This window comes from Tachyglossus aculeatus, chromosome 17 (genome assembly GCF_015852505.1).
Source record: "Tachyglossus aculeatus isolate mTacAcu1 chromosome 17, mTacAcu1.pri, whole genome shotgun sequence".
NCBI lineage: Eukaryota > Metazoa > Chordata > Mammalia > Monotremata > Tachyglossidae > Tachyglossus > Tachyglossus aculeatus.
In genome coordinates this window covers 1,013,639-1,025,849 of record NC_052082.1, presented here as the reverse complement: position 1 = coordinate 1,025,849, position 12,211 = coordinate 1,013,639, and the positions used below count along the sequence as shown (strand labels likewise).

Genomic DNA, 12,211 nt, shown 5'->3' with positions numbered 1-12,211 from the left:
CTTCCCTTTGGGCATCCCATGGCCTGGGCCGGCTCGCTCAGACAGAACCTGAGGCACCCACCACACACACCTCCTACCACATCCTGGTTTCTCAGACTTGTCTGTCAATCCCCACAGGCATGAAGACATTACTGTTAGTAGTAATGCTATTTACTGAGGCCCACTTAGGCAGTGTGCTGTGTTCAAGGCTTGGTAAAGTTCAGGAGAAAGACTGGACATCTTCCCTGCCCACCAGGAGCTTCCAGTCTATAATCACTGCATCCAACAGGCCGCTTTTCTGGAGCGCCAGCCCAGATAGTCTTAATTAAATGACGGTGAAAGAAAGATACATGCGGCGGGAGCAGGGGGAAAGAATCCACTTCCCTTTGGGCGTCCCATGGCCTGGGCCGGCTCGCTCAGACAGAACCTGAGGCACCCACCACACACACCTCCTACCACATCCTGGTTTCTCAGACTTGTCTGTCAATCCCCACAGGCACGAAGACATTACCGTTAGTAGTAATGCTATTTACGGAGGCCCACTTAGGCAGTGTGCTGTGTTCAAGGCTTGGTAAAGTTCAGGAGAAAGACTGGACATCTTCCCTGCCCACCAGAAGCTTCCGCTCTATAATCACTGCATCCAACAGGCCGCTTTTCTGGAGCGCCAGCCCAGATAGTCTTAATTAAATGACGGTGAAAGAAAGATACATGCGACGGGAGCACGGGGAAAGAATCCACTTCCCTTTGGGCGTCCCATGGCCTGGGCCGGCTCGGCTCGCTCAGACAGAACCTGAGGCTCCTTCCCACCCACATTCCAAACCTCTGAGGAGGAGGAGGGAGAGGAAAGAGGAGGAGGAGGGGGAGGAAGAGGACGAGGAGAGACAGAGCTCACAACTCTGCAAATTTTCTCTGGCTTCCCGGGTGGCTGCCGGTGCCATTAGCCCATTGAATCAGACCTGTGTTGGTGCAGCCGGCGGCGTTGGCCACCACCCCCATGGGCAGAGGGTGCCATCTCCACCAGCAAACTTCTGAAAGAGGGTCAGGAGCGCTGGACTCGGTTGGAGCCGCCGGGTTTATAATGCCAAACTGCCACCAGATCGGGCACGGTTCCCATAAGCAAACCTCTGTCACAAGCCCACCCGAGTGGGATGGGCCAGGGACATGGCCAGCGAGAGAAACTGAGCTACTTTTGTCCCCCGGCTCCTTCCCGCCTGCAGCGGCAGTCTCCTGGATGCCCAGTGGAGTGTAAAAATACAGAGGCAACCCCACACAAACAAAGCCACCCACTGTAAGCGGGTAAATACCAAAAAGGAGCAGAGAATGGAAAACGTTTGCCTACATTTCAACACACCCTGTTTGCTTAAGGATTGTGGAGGCTGAAGGAGTTAAGGAGGAAACGACAACCTTAAACCGGTGTGTCGAGGCGGGGGAAGGGGCGAGTTAAGTCACGACGCTAACAGTTTTTTCGTCCTTCCCGGGGAGGCCGGGCGATCTGATTCTCGGGGTGGGTGGGAGAGGGAGGTAGGGCGGGCCTGGCTGGCCGTCGGGTCCCGGAGGCCCGAGCTCCGGGCTCCAAACCGATCCCCCACGGCGCGGTCAGCCCCGGGTCCACCCCCGTCGAGGTCCGGCCCGGTCCGGGGGGGCTTCGCCACCGCAGCCGGACGGGCCCCCCGGGGAAGGGGGTGACCGTTGGCGCGCTGACCAGTCCGGGGTGACCGTTGGTGCGCTGACCAGCCCGGGGTGACCGTTGGCGCGCTGGGCAATTGGTGTCCGGGGCCCGCGGTGCGGCGGGCGGACGGCCGGTGACCTCTCCGGCCAACTTTTTGCGTGGGCGGCGCTTGCAGCGCTGACCCCGCCGGACAGCGGCCGGTGTCCTCGGCCGCGGGGATGGAGGTGGCTCGAGGACCCGGCTGCCCCGGGGCTCCCTGTCCGAGGGGGCCGGGGGAGGGAGCCCCGCACCGGTCAGCGACGCTGACCCTCCCCGGCCCTCCCGCCCCGCAGCCCACTCACGCGCGGGAGCCGGACGGACGGACGGACGGACGGAGGGTCGCCCGCACAGTGGCCGCAGAGAAGCCCGCAGCCCGCAGCCCGCAGCTCCCGGCGCCGGAGACAAATAGGAGGAGATTTGTCCGGCCGCTTGGGCCTCCCTCTGGCGGAGCCCCGGAGGGGGCCGGAGCGCGGCGGAGAGCGGCTGAGCGCCGGCCGGACGGACGGGCCCGGGGAGGCGGCGGGAAGTCCCGGCCCCCGCGGCGCTACTTTGAGCATTGTTTCATTGTGGCTCCCTCTCGCTGGTGCGGGGCGGGGGGCCGGAGGAGCAGCTGCAGCGCTCGCTCCTCCTCCTCCTCCTCCCCCCCCAGCCCTCCTCCCCTTTCTCACCTCCTCCTCCCCCCCTTCCCCTCTTCCCCCCTTCTCTTTCCCTTCCTCCTGACCCTCTTCCCTCCTGTCCTCCCCCTTCTACCCTTCCTGCTCCTCCCTTTCCCCTCCCCCTCCCCTTCTCACCTCCTCCTCCTTTTTCTCCTGGCCCCCATCACCTCCTCTTCTTCGTTCCTGTCTTCCTCCTCCCTTCCGGCACCTCCACTTCCAACCCCAACCCACCCCCAGTCTATCCCCCCACCCCCCCGCCCTCCCTTATCCCCTTCCTCACTCACCTGGCCACCCCTTCCCCAGAATAAATCCACCTTCCAACTTCTTCACACGCTCACACCTCCCCTAACCCAAACTGTCCCCCATCCTCCACCAATCCCGTAAACCCTCAATTCCCCTTCCTTTCCAAACCACTTCCTTCACACCCAGCCTCTCTCCGTTCCCCTCCCCACTCCATTTCCAATCTTTCCTGTGCCATCTGATACAGACCCCTTTCCCTCCAGTGCCTAAGTACCCTTGGGGACTTTTATCATTTGAGTACTTTCCCTCCTATCTGTTATTTACTTGAGCGCCTGCCTGCTCCCCTAGATTAGACTCCTAGAGGGCAGGGATTGTGCCCACTATCTCCATTGCACTTTCCCCAAGTGCTCTGTATAGTGCCCTGTACAGAGCACTGCTCAAGGTAGGTGCTCAGTACATATTACTGATTGATTGAGGGAGCCCCGATAAATTTCAGTCACACAGAGGAGACAAGGCCCACCAGGAGAAGTGCCTCTCCTCTCTTCAGGACAAAGACTAGGAACCAGTCTGACTCACACCCAGCAAGTCACTGATTAAGATGTTCCAAGTCCACCCGGGGTGGGAGCGGTGACAGTTACACCTCACAGAGCACAGGCATGTGGCTCGTCCCCGTGACATGATGTTGTCAATCAGAGCCTGTGGCAGGACCAGAGAATCCCCTCCCCTTCTCCCTTGACCACTACTGAATTCCTCTCCGGCCTGCACCGGGGCAGGGGGAGTGGGCCGGGAGAATCAGAGCAATACAAGCAGGGATGGGGTCAGACTAGAGTTGACCTTCGCCTGTCCCGTGACCCAGGGTAGGGGCGGAGGGGGGCTACGAGGTAGATGATAAGCTCCCAGAGAGCAGGAGACATGTCTTGCTTCTGCTGCAGTGCTTGGTCCAGGGCCTCGCACTCAGGTGACGCTCAGGGAATAGGCAGAGCAGCAGAGAGGCAGAGCAGCTGGGCAGCCAGTAGCCAGGACACGGCAGATCGTATTACTTGGCAGAGCTAGTGTGGTGATCTAATGGCAGAGGCTGCCTGTGGGTAAATGCATTAGAGTACCACCCCTCCCCAAGACCCCCAAAACGGGCAGCCACATTAGTTCAGGGTTAGCATCTAAAGACTTAAAGGGAAAACTCATTGGGAAGTAGCATCAGCAATGCATCTTTCCTTTTTTATGGTATTTGTTAAGTGCTGATCTAAGCACTGGGATAGATAGAAGATAATCAGATTGTTACAGTCCCTTTCCCACATGGGGTTCACAGTCTTAATAGGAGGGAAAACGGATATTGAATCATCATTTTACAGTTGAGGAAACTGAAGCAGTGTGTCCTAGTGGAAATAGCACTGGCAGTCGGAGAACCTGGGTTCTGATCCTGGCTCTGCCACTTGTCTGCTGTGTAACCGTGGGCAAATCATTTAACTTATCTGTGCCTCAATTTCCACATCTGCAAAATGGGGATTCAGCACTTATTCACCCCCCTTCTTAGACTGTCCGCTCCATCTGATTATCTTGTATCTAAACCAGTGTTTAGCCCAGTGTTTGGCCCAACATTTAGAACGGTGGTTGGCACATAGGAAGTGTTTAACAGATGCCATTATTATTATAGTAAGCGCTTCACAAATATCACAAGTTAACTGACTTGCCCAAGGTGACACAGTAGGCAACTGGCAGACCCCGTGATTAGAACCCAAATTATCTGACTCTCAGGCCCATGCCCTTTCCACTAGGCTATGCTGTTTTCTCTCTTCCAAACCCTCTGCTGGCTTCCCTTAACCTTCAGCATCAAAGAGAAAAAACGCTGCACAATTTGCCTGTAGGCTCTCCACTTCCTGGTCCCACCTCACTTATCTGCTCTGTTCACCTGCTCGCTCTTCCCCAACCTGCTTTCTTCTCTCTTCCCAAGCCAACCTTATAGCAGCGCCTCGCTCTCGATTCTCCGACTTCCGTCCTCTTGCTCCCACTCTTCCCCTCGCCTGGAACTTCATCCTTTCCCACACCAGACAAGCCCAGCTCTCCACACATTCAAATCCCTCCTCGATTCCACCTCCTCCAGCTAGCCTTCCCCGATTCATTTCCCGGTACCCTGATCCACATCACCCTTTCAGCCAGTTCTAGCACTCGAAATCTCCTTTAGTCCTCTTGAAGAGATGTGTAATCAATTATTTATTTTGACTACCCTAGTTGTAAATATTTTCATGTTTTGTCTCCCCCATTACAGAGTTAGCTCCTTGTGGGCAGGGAATGTCTCATTATACTATTCAGCTCGTCCCAAGAGCCTATTACTACGCACTGCATCTAAAGGTTGCTCAGTATATGTCCCTGTTACTGCAGCTGATTGACAGGTGGGTGCCTGCTCATAGGGAAGGAAGAAATGAGAAGGACATCAGGCTAAGCTGTGCAAGCTCCTTGAGGGCAGGAAATTTGTCTTGTAGTAGTAATTACGGTATTTACTGAGTTGCCTCCTGAGCACAATGTAGTGCTCAGTGCTAAGTGCTGGGGAAACAACAAAAGATAGGTGACAGAATCCATGTCAAAAGGAGCTTACTCTCTACAGGGGCAGACAAGCATTACAATAACTACATCTAGGGTATTCAGAAATAATTGGAGGTAAAATTGAAATCAACAAATAGACAAATGCTTGAGGAAAAAAACAAATGAAAAAACTTTGAAATTGCCTGCATCTAACATCTGGGAGAGAGTTTACTTTAAAATGGCCACCTTGGGGCAGAAGAAATGATATTTGCTGTTATTACTCTTCTGCAAGGATGCCACCCCACCCCCTGCCAAGCACGACATATCCTTAGAAAAGCTAAGATAAGCTCATGTGTTCTCATAAACACAGGGTGCTGGATTTTCCTCTCAAACTTCCTCTCAACACAGTACAGTTTATTTTTTAACTGCTGCCACTGCAGCCACAGACAGATCATTTTCCTATTGTCATTCCAGCAAACATATGTTGCCTGGCTTGTCCCCTCGAGCTGCACTCAGCAGGGGTTTAGAGGAGCTCCAGTTTGGCCACCTCTGACCTAGACTATTTAAGCCCTTCTCCCTTCTATCTGGAAGTTATTTCAGGATCTGGAATCAGAGGTCATGGGTTCTAATCCCTATTCCACGGCTTGTCAGCACACGCCTTTGGGCAAGTCACTTAACATCTCTGTGCCTCAGTTCCCTCATCTGTAAAATGGGGATTAAGACTGTGAGCCCCACATGGGACAACCTGATCACCTTGCACCCCCCCCCCCCCGACGCTTAGAAGAGTGCTTCGCACATAGTAAGCACTTAACAAATACCATCATTATTTATTTTCTGCTTCCCCAGATAGATTGTAATCTCCTTCATTCATTCAATCGTATTTATTGAGCACTGACTGAGTGCAGAGCACTTAACTAAGTGCTTGGAAAGTACAATTCGGCAACTGATAATTGAGGGCAGGAATCATGTCTTCCTGTACTGCACCCTCCCAAGCGCTTAGTACAGGGCTCTTCACACAGTAGGCATTTAGTGCAGTGTTTGCACTGGGCAGACACCATTGATAATGGAATAGATTGGAATATATGACTAGCTACTAATGCAGGCTTCTAAGTATTGAATGCAGTCCTCCACATTCAGAAGGTGTTCAATAGCCTCCATGTAGGTAGGAGTTGAATGTTTGGGTCTGCCCAAAGCAAGGGGGTAGGACCAGGTGATGCTTTGATGACAAATGGGATGCAGAAAAGTTGCTACTCACTTGGAGAGGAGCAAGGCTGGGGGAGGAGCTGCTGGGCAGCACTGCCCTGGGTCTTCTTGGAAATTTCCTGGAAGGCTGGCTCCAGCTCAGAGAAAGGGGCAGGCAGGCAGACAGCTCTGTTCCAACAGTGTTCCTCCTTGGGGAGCCAGAGTGTCTTCCACTAGAGGTTCTCAGGATGCCAGGAGTGCGGCCATGGCTCACAGGTCCCCCTCCCCCTAAGGCTTCCACTTCTTTAAAATGGCAGGAACTCATTAGGGCTTCTCCCCACTCCAATCTATACTTTACTTCCCATATTATCTTTCTGTAGAAACATTCAGGACATTTCACCCCCCTCCTCAAAAATCTCCAGTGGTCTATCCACCTCCTTATCAAACAAAAACTCCTCACCATTGGCTTTAAAGCACTGCATCACTTTGCCCCCTCTTACTTCACCTCGCTTCTTTCCTTCTACAACCCAGCCCACACAATTTGCTCCTCTGGTGCTAACCTTCTCACTGGGCCTCGAGCTCACCCGTCTCGCTGCCGGCCCCTGGCCCATGTCCTACCTCTGGCCTGGAATGTCATCCCTCCTCAAATCCACCGGACGATTATTCCCATGCCTTCAAAGCCTTACTGAAGGCACATCTCCTTCAGGAAGCCATCTCTGACTAAGCCACACTTTTCCTCATTTCCTACTCCCTTCTGTATCACCCTGACTTGCTCCCTTTGCTCTCCGCCCCCCCCCCCCCCCCACAGCATTTATGTATATACCTGTACTTTTATTTATTTATGCTGATCTCTGTTTACTCTATTGATGTCTGTCCCTGCCCCCAGACTGTGAGGTCCTTGTGGGCAGGGATTGTCTCTCTTTATTGCTGTATTGTACTTTAACAAGCCCTTAATACAGTGCTCTGCCCACAGTAAGCATTCAATAAATACGATTGAATGAATGAATGAATAAATGGTCAGAGAGTCGAGATGGAGGCACAGTGAGTAGATTGGCATTAAAGGAGTGAAGTGTGCATGTGTCCCATGTGGGGCTCACCATCCAAAAAGGAGAGAGAACAGGTATCCTATCCCCATTTTACAGATGAGGAAATGGAGGCCCAAGAGAGGTTAAGTGACTTATCCAAGGTCACACAGCAGGTCAATGTCCAGACAGTTTAGGTAAAACTTCAGCTGCCTAGCCATTTTGTTTATGTGCATTATGTGCATGAATGTGTACGGATATGACTATGTGTGAATGTGTATAGGTATATGTGTGTGCATGTGTGCTACAGCAGTCAGGTCTTAACTCTGTTTTGTTTTTTTTCTTTTTCAGGGATGAAGAACAAGACCCTGTTGTAAGCTTTTTAGAGTGGGGCTGGCTGGCTGGATGGATTGGTCATTTTTCCTGAGAGCCGGAGGGCAGTCAGGGGAGACAGAGGGGAGGCTGTGGGGAGGTGCAGAGGAAGCAGAGTGTAGCAAGAGCTGGAGAGGAGCAGAGAGAAGTCAGAGGGGAGTTGGAGCCGGAGGGGAGTGGGATGGGAGCTGGAGGGGGAGTTGGAAGGAAGTTGGAACCAGAGGAGAGTCAGAGAGGAGTCAGAGAGGAGCTGGAGCATAAGGGGAGGAGGAGAGGTAGTGGAGGGGAGGAAAAGGGGAACTGGAGCCAGAGGGAAGTCAGAGCCAGAGGGGAACTGAGGGGAGACATAGGGGCAGAGAGATCACAAGGGCAGGTGACTAACCTCATGATATGCCTGGATGGTTACACAAGGGGAGTGGAGAGGACACCAGCTTTTGGGGTGGGGAGATTGCAGCAGCTTCTGCTGCTAGGACCAGTGACCCTCCAGGACCCCGCCTCCAGGCCAGTCCCTTCTCTTCTTCTGCTTCCACACCATTACGATGGCTACAGCTGGGGCCCACCGTTGGCCATGCCTGTAGCCCTCAGCATGGAGGCAGGGACCTGGACAGTAGCCTTGAACTGGGCAGGAGTGGCAGCAGAGGCTCTGACAGAGTAGCGGCCAGTCCGACTCTCCCACACTCCAGACCCGGAGCCCCCCACCACATCCCAGAGAGGAGCAGAGCCTCAGCCCCTGGCATCCTGGGCATTTCCATGGCATAGTGGATAGAGCCCTCATCTGTAAAATGGGGATTGAGATTGTGAGCCCCACATGGGACAGACACTTGCTTGTATCCACCCCAGTGCTTAGTACAGTGCCTGGCACATAGTAAGCACTTAACAAATACCATTATAAAAAAAATAAAATTTCCCCGAGCAGCAAGAAGACACTTATATAAGCGCTTAGCAGTATGGCCTAGTGGAAAGACCCCGGGTCTGTGAGTCAGAGGACGTGGGTTTTAATCCCAGTTCTGCGACTCGTCTGCTGTGTGACATTGGGCAAGTTACTTAACTTCTCTGTGCTTCAGTTATCTCATCTGTAAAATGGAGATTAAGACTGTGAGGCCTTTGTTGAACAGGAACCGTGTCCAACCTGTTTAGCTTGTATCTACCCCAACACTTACAACAGTGCCTGACACATAGCAAGCACCTAACAAAAACCATAAAAAATAAATAAATAAATGCTATAATTAAGACTCACCAGAGTCATGCAACCCAAGCAGGAGCAGGAGCTGAGGGGAGGTGAGAGCTCCCTGGTCACCACACTGATGGCCTCCTAGATGCCTCTTGTCTCCTGGGTAACCAACCCAGGGAGCAGACTGATCAGCCCGCTGGCCATTTAAACAAATTCTCAGGGAGAGAACCAGACCCCAATCCCCTTATAAATAGTTGTATACACAGTGAAACTTCTTAATGATGGTTTATAGGGAGCCGGGCTTTTTAAATGTTGCTCAACAGAAAATCCTCCACTGAGGGAGCACTGTTTGGGGCCAAGACAAAAAGATTAAAAATAATCCTCATAAAAACATTACATGGAGGAGACATGCTAATTAAGGTTTACTGCATACATATGTCAGACAGTTCACTTTTACAAGAAGATCATCAAAGTTTGTTTTAAATCAGTTGGCTCTCTGGCCTACCCACTGACCAAAGGAAATGTGACTTTACAACTGCTACCCTGGAATTGGTTCCCTCCTTTGAGTGTCTCTGGTTGAGAAGGACAGCCTTCCTTAATTGAGCTAGACCATAAGCTCCTTGAGGGCAGAGTTTGTCTGCCAACTCCATTGTACTCTCCCGAGCATTCAGTACAGTGCTCTGCGCCCAGTAGGCAGTCAAAACATCTCTGCCATCAGCCTGGATGAGAGTTAGAGGACCTGTATCCCCATTGTGCCACTGGCCTGCTGGGTGATCCTTGGGAGGTCACTAAGCCTCTTCGGGGCTCATTGTCTTCATTTGTAAAATGGGGATAAGATACAGGTTCTCCTTCCCTCTTGGAATGTGAGTATTTTGGGGGGCAGGGACTGTGTCCAATCTGATTATCCTGCATTTACTTCAGTGTAATTTAGCATGGTACCTGGCACCTAGTAAGTGTTTAATGAATAACATCTTTTTTAATTATGGTATTTGTCAAGTACTTACTATGTGCCAGGCACTGTACTAAGTGCTGGGGTAGATACAAGGTAATCAGGTTGGACACAGTCCCTGTCCCATATGGGGCGCATAGCTTTAATCCTCATTTTAGAGGAAGCAACTAAAGCACAGAGAAGTTAAATGACTTGCCCAAGGTCACACAGCAGACAAGTGGAGGAGCCTGGGTTAGAACCCAAGTTCTCTTACTCCAAGGCCTGTGTTCTTTCCACTAGGCCATGCTACTTCTCTAATACTAACAATTATTGTCATTATTTATAATTCTATTTGTTAAGCACTTGCTCTGCATCAAGCACTGTTCTAAGTGCTGGACTAGATACCAGTTAATCAGGTTGGACACAGTCCTCGTCCCATATGGGGCGCACAGTCTAAGAATAAATGGTGTTAGGACAAAAATGAAATACACAACACGGAGAGGCTTTGGAAAGTAAAAATACCGCATAAAATTCAAGTTCTCACTGGAAATGAACCAACCGGTCATACCAGTAATCATCTGGTCTTTCCTTCCTCGTGCAGGCCTCCTTTGCACCCCCTCCCCTGCCCCCAGCCCTCCTGCCCCCAAGTGAATGTGACCTAACCAGCTTTCTAGTGGCCTTCTCTGAGCAGCCAGCCCACCCCCACCCAGGCCCACACACTAACAGGGGCTGGCCTCCAGCGAAGAGTCTGGCGTGATCCGGTCCTGTCCGGGAGGCCAGGGGGAAGACACTTCTGACCAGTGTGGACCATCGGAGGGCAAACCCAAACACCCTTCCTTTTATGTTCCGAGAACTTTTACTTCTCTTCCCTGAAGCCAGAGGTACAGCTCTCTCTCTCTCTCTCTCTCTCTCTCTCTCTCTCTCTCTCTGTCTCTCTCTCTCTCTCTGTCTCTCTCTCTCTCTCTCTCTCTCTCTCTCTCTCTCTCTCTCTCTCTCTCTCTTCCTCCCGCCCACCCCCAAAACCTTATTTTGCACCTAGCAGTTCAGGTAAAAAACCCACAATTCCAAACCCACCTTCCTGGCTCAACTGGCTCTGCATCCAGGCTGAGCTCACCTTGCCTGATGACGCTCCTTTGTGTGGATTGAGCAGAATTTGTCCCCTGCAGATCTCCAAACTCTCTGTAAGCTCAGGCTCCTCTTCTCCTCCAGAGCCCCGCCCCTGCTGAGTTCTGTGACCATCTCTGTTTTGTTACTCAGTGACCTAAAGGACCTAAGCCTTTCCTGAATCCTTATGGGCATGGAACGCGTCGACTGACTTTGTTACATTGTACTCTCCCAAGCACTTAGTACAATGCTCTGTACACAGTAAGCGCTCAATAAATACAATTGATTGATCGAAAAGATCAAGAAGGTTTACCTGGCTTGCCAATCCTTCCCAGCTTCTCCCAGCCCCTCCCAAGCCCAGAAAGCCCCATCCCTACCTGCCTTTGCAGTGGGCTACAACAATGATTTTGGAGAGATATTGGGGAAGCAGCGTGGTGCAGTGGAAAGAGCCCAGGCTTTGGAGTCAGAGGTCATGGGTTCAAATCCTGGCTCCACCAGTTGTCAGCTGTGTGACTTTGGGCAAGTTACTTAACTTCTTTGGGCCTCAGTTCCCTCATCTGTAAAATGGGGATTAAGACTGTGAGCCCCACATGGGACAACCTGATCACCTTGTAACCTTCCCAGCGCTTAGAACAGTGCTTTGCACATAGTAAGCGCTCAATAAATGCCATTATAAAAAAAAACCCGGGGGAGGTTGGGACTAGGAGGGACACACTCTGACTGTTGTGGCAGGAAATCAACTAATTATTCAAACTGATTTTATTCCACTGCTTATGAATATTGCTGTGCTTGTCTCCACCTGTAGAGTGGAAGCTCTTTGTGCGCAATAGACCAGTCTTTGTGCTTCAGCTGTACTTTCCTTAGCACATAGTATAGTGCATTGCACTACCGTTACAACTACTAAATAGTATATGAAATATTATGACTACTAGTACTACTACTATTTATTGAGTGCCTACTGTGTACAGGGCACTGTATTGAACCCTTGGGAGAGTTAATAGAGTTAATAGACAAACGTCCCTTTCCTTAAGGAACCTCCAGTCTGGTGGGGGAAACAGATGGGGAAAACATCCTGACTGAAGGTTACAGAGAATGGAGCAATGAATGGTTAAGGAAAAATAAACAAGCTGCAATAGAAGCGGAGTCTTACTTTCCCTGGACCAATACCAATGAGGCTTGCTTCTCCCTGGCATCCAAGTTTTAGGAATTTCCACTCATTCCTGGGGCTGTGGCACTGACAAGTGGGCAAGGGAGCGCAGCAGGAGGGAAGGATGGGGGAGAGGAATAGGAAAAGCAGCCCAGCCTAGTAGGTAGAGGTCGGGCCTGGGTTCT

General features: G+C 51.6%; 1 protein-coding gene across 6 annotated transcripts in view; it reads right to left on the bottom strand.

The window, feature by feature from the left end:
* PRAG1 (PEAK1 related, kinase-activating pseudokinase 1) overlaps positions 1–11,107 on the bottom strand; it is a 47,510-nt gene extending 36,403 nt beyond the window's left edge. Inside the window, exon 1 of one of the 6 annotated variants that reach the window (XM_038759504.1) lies at positions 10,890–11,107. The gene's annotated coding sequence lies outside the window, so the exon portion shown is untranslated. Of the gene's footprint in view, positions 1–935; positions 1,492–1,989; positions 2,074–6,355; positions 6,702–10,889 lie in introns of those variants that run through there. The other 5 variants (XM_038759502.1, XM_038759500.1, XM_038759499.1 and 2 more) reach the window with 5 other exon arrangements.
* Positions 11,108–12,211: the final 1,104 nt, after the last annotated feature.